At 45.5% G+C, this 12,091-nt stretch overlaps 3 long non-coding RNA genes across 3 annotated transcripts; 2 read left to right on the forward strand and 1 right to left on the reverse strand.

The window, feature by feature from the left end:
• The first annotated feature begins 2,685 nt into the window (after positions 1 to 2,685).
• Positions 2,686 to 3,470, forward strand: LOC117384741 (uncharacterized). Its single transcript, XR_004542523.2, has 3 exons — positions 2,686 to 2,738; positions 2,820 to 2,870; positions 3,327 to 3,470. It is a non-coding gene; the product is annotated as an uncharacterized LOC117384741 (long non-coding RNA).
• A 4,201-nt stretch (positions 3,471 to 7,671) lies between these two features.
• Positions 7,672 to 8,513, reverse strand: LOC117384565 (uncharacterized). Its single transcript, XR_004542513.2, has 3 exons — positions 8,404 to 8,513; positions 8,272 to 8,322; positions 7,672 to 7,815 (listed from the first exon to the last, which is right to left on the reverse strand). It is a non-coding gene; the product is annotated as an uncharacterized LOC117384565 (long non-coding RNA).
• A 2,303-nt stretch (positions 8,514 to 10,816) lies between these two features.
• LOC117384669 (uncharacterized) lies at positions 10,817 to 11,752 on the forward strand. The gene is made up of 3 exons (XR_004542518.2): positions 10,817 to 11,020; positions 11,102 to 11,152; positions 11,609 to 11,752. It is a non-coding gene; the product is annotated as an uncharacterized LOC117384669 (long non-coding RNA).
• The last annotated feature ends 339 nt before the right edge of the window (positions 11,753 to 12,091 follow it).

Genomic DNA, 12,091 nt, shown 5'->3' on the forward strand with positions numbered 1-12,091 from the left:
AAATCAAAGAAATGAAGTTTGAGGAGGACAGAGAAAAGTGGAGTCAGGAGCAGAAAGATTTGGAAAATAAACTGGAGATCTCTAAAAGGGAGGTGAGCCAGTTAGATCGAGATATTCAAAAGCAAAGGGCAGAAAAAGAGAAGGTAGATGCAGTTAAAGAAGAATTAAGAGATATAATTAAACGTTTTCGTGAGAAACAGGAGAAGTTCAACACTGAGAGGAGAAACTTTGAAGAGCAGCGCCAACTAGAGCAGCAGAAGTTGGCTCAGAAAGAGCAGGAACTCCAGGAAATACAAGCAATACTATACAAGGACGTCATGAAGGCAGAAAACGGGGAGCTGAGATCTGTCAAAGAGGCGATGGAGGGGCAGTTAGAGACGGACAAAGTTATGGGAAATAAAGTCTCAGGGCTCACTCTGAAACAACGTAAAATGGAGATGCAGTTTAGACAGTGGCAGAAAGCAGAAAGAGAAGCTGAGAAGAAAGCCCTAAAATTTGAAGCGGAGATGAAAATAGTCAAGTCTCGGTTCGGTGTAAAAGAGTCTGAGCTTCAAACATCCACTGCAGAAACTCAAGAGACTGAAACCAGAGAAACGACTGAGGAACATCATGAACGAGGGAACAATTCACACGAAACGGCAGAGTTAAAACAAGAAATCAAAAATCTTAAGCAACAACTCAAAATCAAAGAAATGAAGTTTGAGGAGGACAGAGAAAAGTGGAGTCAGGAGCAGAAAGATTTGGAAAATAAACTGGAGATCTCTAAAAGGGAGGTGAGCCGGTTAGATCGAGATATTCAAAAGGAAAGGGCAGAAAAAGACTCTTTGAAACACTCGATCAAAGATTCAGAGCAGGAAGTAGAAGACGTTCAAGAAGAATTTAAACATTTAGTTAAATGTCTTCGTGAGAAACAGGAGGAGATCAACACTGAGCGGAGAAACTTTGAAGAGCAGCTCCAACTAGAGCAGCAGAAGTTGGCTCAGAAAGAGAAGGAACTCCAGGAAACACGAGCAAAACTAAACAAGGACGTCATGAAGGCAGAAAACGAGGAGCTGAGATCTGTCAAAGAGACGATGGAGGGGCAGTTAGAGACGGGCAAAGTTATGGGGCAAAAGATAGAACATTTGGAGAAGGATTGTTCCAACTTGCAAATCTTGGAGGCCCAGAGAGAAACGATTTTGGAGGAAAATCAGATGGAAACTGAAGCCAAGGAGCAAACGATTAAGAATCTGCAGAAAGAACGAGCAGAACTTAAAGAAACGATCGAGATTTTGAAAGTGAAACTGAGCCAAAAAGAGGCTCCTTTTAAATTCTATGATCAAGTGCTAAGGCAAGTCGAGGATTCCACAGACATGAACCCGAGGAAGGAACAAAAAGTCACAGATCTGGAAAAAGAAAACTCAAAACTTGCAGCAAACGTTGAGATTTTGAGGAATGAATCGACGCACGAAAACGCTAATTTAAGAACAAAAGTAGAACTTTTAAAAGATGAAATGGTACAAAGGGAAGCTGCTCATCTCTTTGCAATTAGAACCCAGATTGAAAATATGTTTAATGAGAACAGTTTAGCGTTAAAACGTGAGGTTCTGCTCAGAGAAACTTTAGAGAAACATCACAGGGAAAGAGACGCATTTTGGACGAGTCACTTGGAAAACCTGACAAAAAACAAACTGGAGCTGGAGAACAGAGTGTACGAGTTACAACAAAAGCACATGGAGGAGCGACAGAAGAGCGTAGAGTTAGCACAAAGTCAACTCCAGCTCAGAATCAGAGTCCAAGAGTTATCCCAAAGTGTGGAAAATGCAGAGAAACAGCAACAACAGGATCGGAAAAACAGGCCACGCTCAGGGATATTCACCAGGATTTTTGAGAGAGCGAGACGCCGTTAAGGGGATCTGGTGGGTTTGGTGTCCTTGAGCAAGACACTTAACTCGCCTTGTTGTGTGTGTGTGTGTGTGGGGGGGGGGGGGGAGTGTGTGTGTGTGTGTGTGGGGGGGGGTGTGTGTGTGTGTGTGTGTGTGTAGACTGTTGTGGTTACAGAACAGCAGCATGGACTTTACATGAGTTCGTGAGGCTGTTCGTGAGCCTTTCAGTCACTGATTTGTGGATTAGCCAAACCCACATTTTAAAATTCATCAAAAAAATAAATAATAATATTTAATTGCACATGAGTCTTGGTTAGTTTTACCTTTTTTCAAGCATCTTGAAATAAATTCCAAGGTGGAGATATAAAAAGTAAGAGAAGGGAAATTTTGCAAAAATGGGGTTCTGTCCAGTCTGGCCGACGTCCTGTTGGGTTTAGGACGGAGTCAGAATAGAGTTTTTTATGTGTCATGGGCCTTTGTCACACTAAGTTTCATCTTTATATGTTTAGCAAAAGGCAAAGTTTAAATCTGTAACTGGACAAATCGTTGTAGGAGTCGTCCAAGTCTCTTCTTCAGTTCTGGTCAGATTCCTGCTGGACACTGCCTTATATCTGTCTGAAGGGGGCGCTAACGACACTGAAACTGTGAACATGTTTACAGTTTCAGTGTCGTTAGCTCCTCCTACATCGATTTGTCCAGTTACAGTTTTAAACTTGGTCTTTTGTTCTGGATCAGGACGACTGAGGGAAACACAAACATCTTTAAATGGTGTTTTTCCGCTCCCCTTGGCCTTGGTGCACTGTCTCTTTAAATGGGGCGCCACACCACGGCTCGCGAGTGTTGTGGGTCTCGGGAGTGTCTGAGCTGCTGCAGGTAGGCATTTAGTCCTGTAAAATTCACTCATCTTGGTTTAAACCGATCTCTAAGTGCCTGTTACGCCATCAACCTTTCTAGATGCCTCCTGCTGTATGACGATGTGCTGAGAATGACTATTAAGCGGAACTGGTGAGTGCTGACTTATTGTTTGTTTGGAGCTACGATGCTAACGCTAGCGCTCCTTTGAATTAAGTTACGGACCTGTCAGCTGGTGCTGGCGCTAGCTGCACTCGTTCCTACGAAGTATTAGACGATCATTTCTTAAAGTGCTATATTCTGTACTGGTTGAAATGCATTAATATATTTGCATAGGATTTATTGATATTGTCCACGTAATGTTAGCACTGAAATTGAGTGATGTTTACCATTGAAAACTTAATGCACTTTGAGTTATTGTGCTAATGATATGACAAAGAGTACTCTGTGATGGAAGAAATATTTATACATGTACATGGATTTTGATTATGATGATTATGATCATTATGACTAAGTATTGTGATAAATTGTTTTATTGCATTACCTTTTGTAACTTAACTGTAATACATGGTCAATGATATTACTTATTGCTGGTCCTGCTTTGTACAGGCCAGGTTCCAGTATTGGATGGCGAGCTAGAAGGCCCCGAGCCTGGACATATTGAGTGCGCCCGTCCGCCGGTGCGGTAGGAGGCGCTGCAGCCACTCCCCACACACACCCACTTGCACACACGCACACTAACAACCTCCGCTGGTGGATTGTTTGAACTTTGTGAGTTTTGCACAGACTGAAACCCAGGTTCACCAAACTTGACGATCTGAACTCTTTGTGCGCCTAAGTGGATCTATGAACTCTTCTTTCACAGCAACGTGGATTTATGAACAATACTGCTTGCGCCCCTGACCTAAACAACTCTATAAATACATTGGACCCATTTTATTTTTGTTTTACATCACACACCTTGTAAATTATTGTACATAATGTCTTTGTCGATGGCACTTCTGTAAATAATCACCGCTGAGCTCAACTTGCACATCTGAGTCTGGTTTTCATTTAACACACCATCTTCCTCCGAGCGAACCTACATCTTCTGATACTAGCCCATTTCATTTTTCATATTGCTGCATTATACATGCTACATAAAAGTGGCGAGCTAGCCAGGAGGAATTGGGTTGTGTTTAATGTACATTGTGCCTGTTGTTATTTGTGATTTTTTTTCAATATTTAGTTATTTTCATCCTTTGAAACCCACAAAGAAAAAAAATGGATGTATTTTTGGAAAAGGGCATCAAAATTCCAAATGCTGTGTTGGTTGAGGGCATAACAGAGACAGTAGAGGATGAAATTATTGACTTCTTGAAACAATATGGTTCAATTAATAAGCATGTAGTTATTTCGGAACCTCAGTCTGAATTTGATTGCGCTCTTGTAGTTGAATTCACAAGCGGTGCTGCTTTGGAAGCTTTGCGTCCAATATTACCCTACACTTTTGTTACTGCTAAGAAGACCGATACTTGTCATATTTCTGAACTCTCTACGGTTTATACTGATCATGTTGCTAAAGCTACTACAAAATCGTACCTCTCTGATTTGCGAAACACTGCTAAACTCTCCGGTGTCGATTATACCGAAGTTCTTAAATCAATGATGACTCAGATTGGACTGTTCATCGCAGATCTTCATCCGACTGCTCCAGGTGAAGAAGAACCGGCCAATGCAGAGCCCAATGCACTGCCACCAGAGACGGAGCCATCTGCATCTGGGCCTAAGCTCAAACTTTCCAGTAGCGATATAAATCCGCCGGGGATCCAGCGATATGTGGTGGAACACATTATGAAGAACGAGGAGGGAGTAGTATATCAGCGGCTCAGAGCATTCTCAGGACGACTGCCCAGACCTAACCATGAGTCTGACTATGAGACCTGGAGGACAGGCGTGGACCTGATGATGAGCGATCCATCTGTGTCAGATCTCCAGCGCTCCAGGAGGATAGTGGAGAGTCTTCTTCCTCCCGCAGCAGATGTGGTGAAGCACCTGAGGTTTGATACAATGCCTGCAGAGTATTTGGATACTCTTGATTCTGCATACGGAACTGTTCAGGACGGAGACGAACTGTTTGCGAAGTTCATGGACACGGTTCAGGATGCTGGTGAGAAGGCTTCCGCTTATCTCCAACGGCTCCAGGTTGCCCTGAACTCTGCTCTGAAGAGGGGAGGAGTCATCGAGTCTGATATAAACCGACATTTGTTAAACCAGTTCTGTCGAGGATGCTGGGATAACGCCCTGATAGCTGAGCTCCAGCTTAAGCAGAAGAAGACTCAACCACCTCCTTTCGCACAGTTGCTACTCCTGTTACGCACAGAGGAGGATCGGGAAGCTGCTAAAACTGTGCGGATGAAGCAACATCTTGGGCCTGCACGCCAGAAAGCCACCGCCCACGCACAGCTGACTCGTCCTGACGCTGAAGGTGGAGACACTGTTGCTGCATTGACCAACTTTACTCAGCAACTGGCCGCTCAACTAGCTGATGTCCAGCGCCAGCTTGCAAAGTTAACATCTAGCCAGCCAAATGCTGCCTTCAAGCCTTCGCCATGCAGTAAGCAAGTCAAAGGGAAAGTCACTGTCCAGCCATCACGTCGACCTGCCTTCCCCCAGCCAAAGCCTCGTTACTGCTTCCGGTGTGGCGAAGATGGACATATCCGGCCTCAATGTGAAAATGAGCCAAATTCCGCTCTCGTTGCTCATAAGAGGAAACAGTTTGCCAGAAAACAAAACCCCTCCACCAGCCATTTAAACTAAGTCCGGTTCCTGTTGTGGGGCAGACAGGAGCCAAGGGGGATCAAATCCGTCCCAAGAAAGGGAAGACGACGACCGTTAAGTGTGCTGAGGCGTTACAGTCCAAGAAGAAGACTCCTATCCGTCTTCCAAAAGGACTGGTGGGCTCAAAGTGCTCCTCCGTCATCCATGTTGCAGGACAAAGTCACCATTGTCTCCTGGATACGGGCTCACAGGTGACTACAGTTCCAGTCTCATTTTATAATCAGATCCTTAGTGAACAACCAGTTAAGCCACTTTATAACTTACTTCAGGTGGAGGGGGCAGCCGGTCAGGCAGTGCCGTACCTGGGCTACGTCGAAATGATGATCACATTTCCTAAAGATTTTCTTGGAGCAGAGTTCAACATTCCAACCCTAGCTCTGGTTGTGCCGGATGCCCATTCTGATTGTCCTTCGCCAGTTTTGATCGGCATGAACACACTAGAATTACTATACGAGCAGTATCTCGCCAGTGATGTTCCCGACTTCCAGCCAGCTGCCCAAGGCTACTGTGCAGTCTTGAAGCTCCTGCAACTGAACCATCAGCAGAGCCAAGTGGGTTGTGTCGGAGCTGTGAGGTTGCAGAGCCAGACTCCAATTTTAGTCTCCGTTGGTCAAACTATCGTTTTGGAGGGCTTCGCCAAGATAGACATTCCATCTGCAGGCCAGTGGGCCGTGATTGAGCACCCCACCTCATCGCTACCTGGTGGACTGTGTGTTCAAAGTTGCCTTATTACGCTCCCAACCCGTGCCCCATACAAGGTCCCAGTTGTCATCCGGAATGAGTCTGACCACAATGCTATCATTCCCCCTATGAGTGTCATCGCAGACATTGCCACCTCTCCGACCATACTTACCCAGCAAACTGTAACCCACATGTCAACTCAAACAAAATCCCAGAGCAACACTTTAGACTTCAATTTTGGCAATTCCCCAATCCCAGCTGACTGGAAAGGGCGAATAACAGCTAAGCTCAACCAGATGCCTGAAGTGTTTTCTCTCCATGATCTGGATTTTGGCTGTACGGACCAAGTAAGGCATAGCATCAAGCTCCACGATGAAACACCTTTCAAGCAACGACCCAGGCCAATCCATCCTCGTGACATTGAAGCTGTTCGAAGCCATCTGCGAGACCTGCTCGAAGCTGGTGTTATCCGGGAGTCAGAGTCACCCTTTGCTTCCCCGATCGTGGTGGTCCGTAAGCGGAATGGAGATGTGAGGCTCTGCATTGATTATCGGAAGCTGAATTTACAAACGGTGAAAGACGCTTATGCCCTTCCGCACCTTGAGGAGTCCTTTTCTGCTCTAACTGGCTCCAAATGGTTTACAGTTTTAGATCTGAAGTCAGGGTATTACCAGATCCAAATGGACGAAGAAGACAAGACTAAAACCGCCTTTGTTACCCCGCTGGGTTTCTGGGAGTGGAATCGAATGCCGCAGGGGGTAACGAATGCCCCCAGTACCTTCCAGAGACTCATGGAGAAGTGTATGGGAGATTTAAATCTCAAAGAAGTCCTTGTGTTCCTCGACGATTTAATCATCTTCTCTGACACCTTAGAGGAACATGAAAAGCGGCTACTGCGAGTTCTCAACCGTCTCAAGGATTTTGGATTAAAGTTGTCACCCGAGAAATGTAAATTCTTGCAGACCAGTGTGCGTTACCTCGGTCATGTGGTGTCTGAGAAGGGTGTTGAAACTGACCCCGAGAAGATATCCTCACTCAAATCCTGGCCAGTTCCCCGAAACCTCAATGTAGCATGTATAATGCAGCAATATGAAAAATGAAATGGGCTAGTATCAGAAGATGTAGGTTCGCTCGGAGGAAGATGGTGTGTTAAATGAAAACCAGACTCAGATGTGCAAGTTGAGCTCAGCGGTGATTATTTACAGAAGTGCCATCGACAAAGACATTATGTACAATAATTTACAAGGTGTGTGATGTAAAACAAAAATAAAATGGGTCCAATGTATTTATAGAGTTGTTTAGGTCAGGGGCGCAAGCAGTATTGTTCATAAATCCACGTTGCTGTGAAAGAAGAGTTCATAGATCCACTTAGGCGCACAAAGAGTTCAGATCGTCAAGTTTGGTGAACCTGGGTTTCAGTCTGTGCAAAACTCACAAAGTTCAAACAATCCACCAGCGGAGGTTGTTAGTGTGCGTGTGTGCAAGTGGGTGTGTGTGGGGAGTGGCTGCAGCGCCTCCTACCGCACCGGCGGACGGGCGCACTCAATATGTCCAGGCTCGGGGCCTTCTAGCTCGCCATCCAATACTGGAACCTGGCCTGTACAAAGCAGGACCAGCAATAAGTAATATCATTGACCATGTATTACAGTTAAGTTACAAAAGGTAATGCAATAAAACAATTTATCACAATACTTAGTCATAATGATCATAATCATCATAATCAAAATCCATGTACATGTATAAATATTTCTTCCATCACAGAGTACTCTTTGTCATATCATTAGCACAATAACTCAAAGTGCATTAAGTTTTCAATGGTAAACATCACTCAATTTCAGTGCTAACATTACGTGGACAATATCAATAAATCCTATGCAAATATATTAATGCATTTCAACCAGTACAGAATATAGCACTTTAAGAAATGATCGTCTAATACTTCGTAGGAACGAGTGCAGCTAGCGCCAGCACCAGCTGACAGGTCCGTAACTTAATTCAAAGGAGCGCTAGCGTTAGCATCGTAGCTCCAAACAAACAATAAGTCAGCACTCACCAGTTCCGCTTAATAGTCATTCTCAGCACATCGTCATACAGCAGGAGGCATCTAGAAAGGTTGATGGCGTAACAGGCACTTAGAGATCGGTTTAAACCAAGATGAGTGAATTTTACAGGACTAAATGCCTACCTGCAGCAGCTCAGACACTCCCGAGACCCACAACACTCGCGAGCCGTGGTGTGGCGCCCCATTTAAAGAGACAGTGCACCAAGGCCAAGGGGAGCGGAAAAACACCCGGGTTACACCCTCCCCCCTTTTGCTAGCTAGAGATGGCTAGCTGCATTGTCCACATACTCATTCAAAATGCAATATCGAGCAGGCAAACACAATTATGATGCTGATGCTCTGTCTAGACGTTGCCATGCCGAAGTTCCTGATGACCTCCACTCAAGACAAGAGTGGGATGCTATTCACCACCTTGCAGAACAACTGTCCAATTCAAGTGAGGCTGCAGAGATTGCTCCTGATATTGTCAATGCCATCTGTCAGAGCAGTCTCATAAGGGCGTCCCAAAAGTCCGAGTCCCTTAAGTCCGACGTCACTCTGGTTGAGACTCTGACAGTCTCTGCTGAAGCCATTCCAGCAGGTTTTGCTGAAGAAGAGATGCACGGCTTACCTGTACTTCCCTCTTTGACACACAATGAGCTGAGGGAAGAACAGAGTGCCGATCCTGCGCTTCGGGAAGTAATCTACCACCTTAAGACCGGAGAAAAGATTCCTCCCACTCTTCGAGAAGAACTTCCTGAGCTTCCCTTGTTGCTACGAGAGTTGAGTCGGTTGGAGCTGGAGGATGGAGTCCTCTACAGGAGGAGACAGGAACAAGATAAAGTTGTTCTTCAGCTCGTTTTGCCTCCAGTCTTGCGTTCTACGGTCCTGAAGAGTCTCCACAATGATATGGGGCATATGGGCATAGAGCGGACGCTCGACCTGGTGCGGCAGCGATTCTTCTGGCCGAAGATGGCAGCCGATGTGGACAACTGCATCAAGACCTGTGGCCGGTGTGTACGCCGTAAAACTCCACCTGAAAGAGCCGCTCCTTTAGTGAACATTCAAACTACACGTCCATTGGAGCTACTATGTATGGATTTTCTATCATTGGAGCCGGATAGTAGCAATACAAAAGACATCCTAGTACTAACAGACCACTTTACAAAATTTGCTGTTGCTATTCCAACCACTAACCAGAAAGCAAAGACTGTGGCCAAGTGTTTATGGAATGATTTTATGGTCTATTACGGCATCCCTGAACGCTTGCATTCTGATCAAGGGCCAGATTTTGAATCAAGATTAATCAAAGAGCTCTGTGAGGTGGCTGGGATCCAGAAAACCCGTACAACTCCATACCATCCCAGGGGAAACCCTGTCGAGCGCTTCAATCGAACTCTTTTAGGCATGCTGGGAACGCTTGAGAACAAACAGAAGTCAAAGTGGAAGGATTATGTCAAGCCGCTCGTGCACGCCTATAATTGCACGAGAAACGAGGTCACGGGGTTCACACCATATGAGCTCCTGTTTGGTCGATCGCCCCGACTTCCCGTTGACTTGGCATTTGGCTTGCCGGTGCGAGAACCATTAACTTCCTCACACTCCCAGTATGTGAAGAGCCTAAAAGATCGCCTTCAAGAGAGTTACAAGCTGGCCTCCAAGAATGCCCAGAAATCCGGTCTAAAGAACAAAAAACGGTTTGATCAGCATGTAAAACCTGCAAGCTTATCGGTCGGTGACCGTGTCCTCGTCCGGAATGTCAGGATCAGGGGAAAACACAAATTGGAAGACAAGTGGGAACAGGATGTCTATGTTGTGGTGCAACGTGCCGGAGATCTCCCAGTCTATGTAGTAAGACCAGAGACTAGGGATGGACCTACCCGTACACTGCACCGTGACCTTCTTTTGCCGTGTGGGTTTCTGCCAACCTGCATTGACGCCACAGAACTTGCTCCTGTTCGCCGTCCGCATACCCGTAGCCAGAGTCGACAAGCCAACCTTGCTGATCCAACTCTTCTGGATGGGGAGGAAGAAGATGCAGAGTCTGTCGTCCTGGAGTGTTCTCCTCGACTCCCGATGACATTCAGTGTGGAAAGAGCCAGTGAACCTGAACAAATGCCAGAGACTAGTTCTCCTGAAAGTCTAACAACTGTTACTTCTACTGGTGACACCTTACCTGAAAGTGAAGGAGCCCAGTCAGCCACCATTGAAGATCCATCCCCAAGCTGCCGTGAACCCGAGGGCCCTGAGTTAGCAGTTGGAGATGTAAACCTACCTGAACCTGCCAACCTACCTGAACCTGCCAACTTACCTGAAGAAGAAGGAATACTCACCAATGTACCTGATAAACATCCACCTGATGCTGAAGTGCCTGTGGAAATTGGGACCCCTGAGACGGTCCAATCTGAGTCATCAGAGGGCGATGTAGGACCTAGGCGTCCAAGTCGTCATCGCCAGCCGCCTCAACGTCTCCAGTATTCAGCATTAGGGAACCCGCTTATATCAGTCGTTCAAACCCTTTTTCATAGTTTATCTAACGTTTATGCTGAGGCGCTTAGTCATGTACCTGCAGCAGACTCTATACTCTGAAAGTAAAGTCTGTAGTTCCCATGCAACGGGGACGAGCATGATTTAAAGGGGGGAGGGTGTAACCCGGGTGTTTTTCCGCTCCCCTTGGCCTTGGTGCACTGTCTCTTTAAATGGGGCGCCACACCACGGCTCGCGAGTGTTGTGGGTCTCGGGAGTGTCTGAGCTGCTGCAGGTAGGCATTTAGTCCTGTAAAATTCACTCATCTTGGTTTAAACCGATCTCTAAGTGCCTGTTACGCCATCAACCTTTCTAGATGCCTCCTGCTGTATGACGATGTGCTGAGAATGACTATTAAGCGGAACTGGTGAGTGCTGACTTATTGTTTGTTTGGAGCTACGATGCTAACGCTAGCGCTCCTTTGAATTAAGTTACGGACCTGTCAGCTGGTGCTGGCGCTAGCTGCACTCGTTCCTACGAAGTATTAGACGATCATTTCTTAAAGTGCTATATTCTGTACTGGTTGAAATGCATTAATATATTTGCATAGGATTTATTGATATTGTCCACGTAATGTTAGCACTGAAATTGAGTGATGTTTACCATTGAAAACTTAATGCACTTTGAGTTATTGTGCTAATGATATGACAAAGAGTACTCTGTGATGGAAGAAATATTTATACATGTACATGGATTTTGATTATGATGATTATGATCATTATGACTAAGTATTGTGATAAATTGTTTTATTGCATTACCTTTTGTAACTTAACTGTAATACATGGTCAATGATATTACTTATTGCTGGTCCTGCTTTGTACAGGCCAGGTTCCAGTATTGGATGGCGAGCTAGAAGGCCCCGAGCCTGGACATATTGAGTGCGCCCGTCCGCCGGTGCGGTAGGAGGCGCTGCAGCCACTCCCCACACACACCCACTTGCACACACGCACACTAACAACCTCCGCTGGTGGATTGTTTGAACTTTGTGAGTTTTGCACAGACTGAAACCCAGGTTCACCAAACTTGACGATCTGAACTCTTTGTGCGCCTAAGTGGATCTATGAACTCTTCTTTCACAGCAACGTGGATTTATGAACAATACTGCTTGCGCCCCTGACCTAAACAACTCTATAAATACATTGGACCCATTTTATTTTTGTTTTACATCACACACCTTGTAAATTATTGTACATAATGTCTTTGTCGATGGCACTTCTGTAAATAATCACCGCTGAGCTCAACTTGCACATCTGAGTCTGGTTTTCATTTAACACACCATCTTCCTCCGAGCGAACCTACATCTTCT

This window comes from Periophthalmus magnuspinnatus, chromosome 1 (genome assembly GCF_009829125.3).
Source record: "Periophthalmus magnuspinnatus isolate fPerMag1 chromosome 1, fPerMag1.2.pri, whole genome shotgun sequence".
Taxonomy (NCBI): domain Eukaryota; kingdom Metazoa; phylum Chordata; class Actinopteri; order Gobiiformes; family Gobiidae; genus Periophthalmus; species Periophthalmus magnuspinnatus.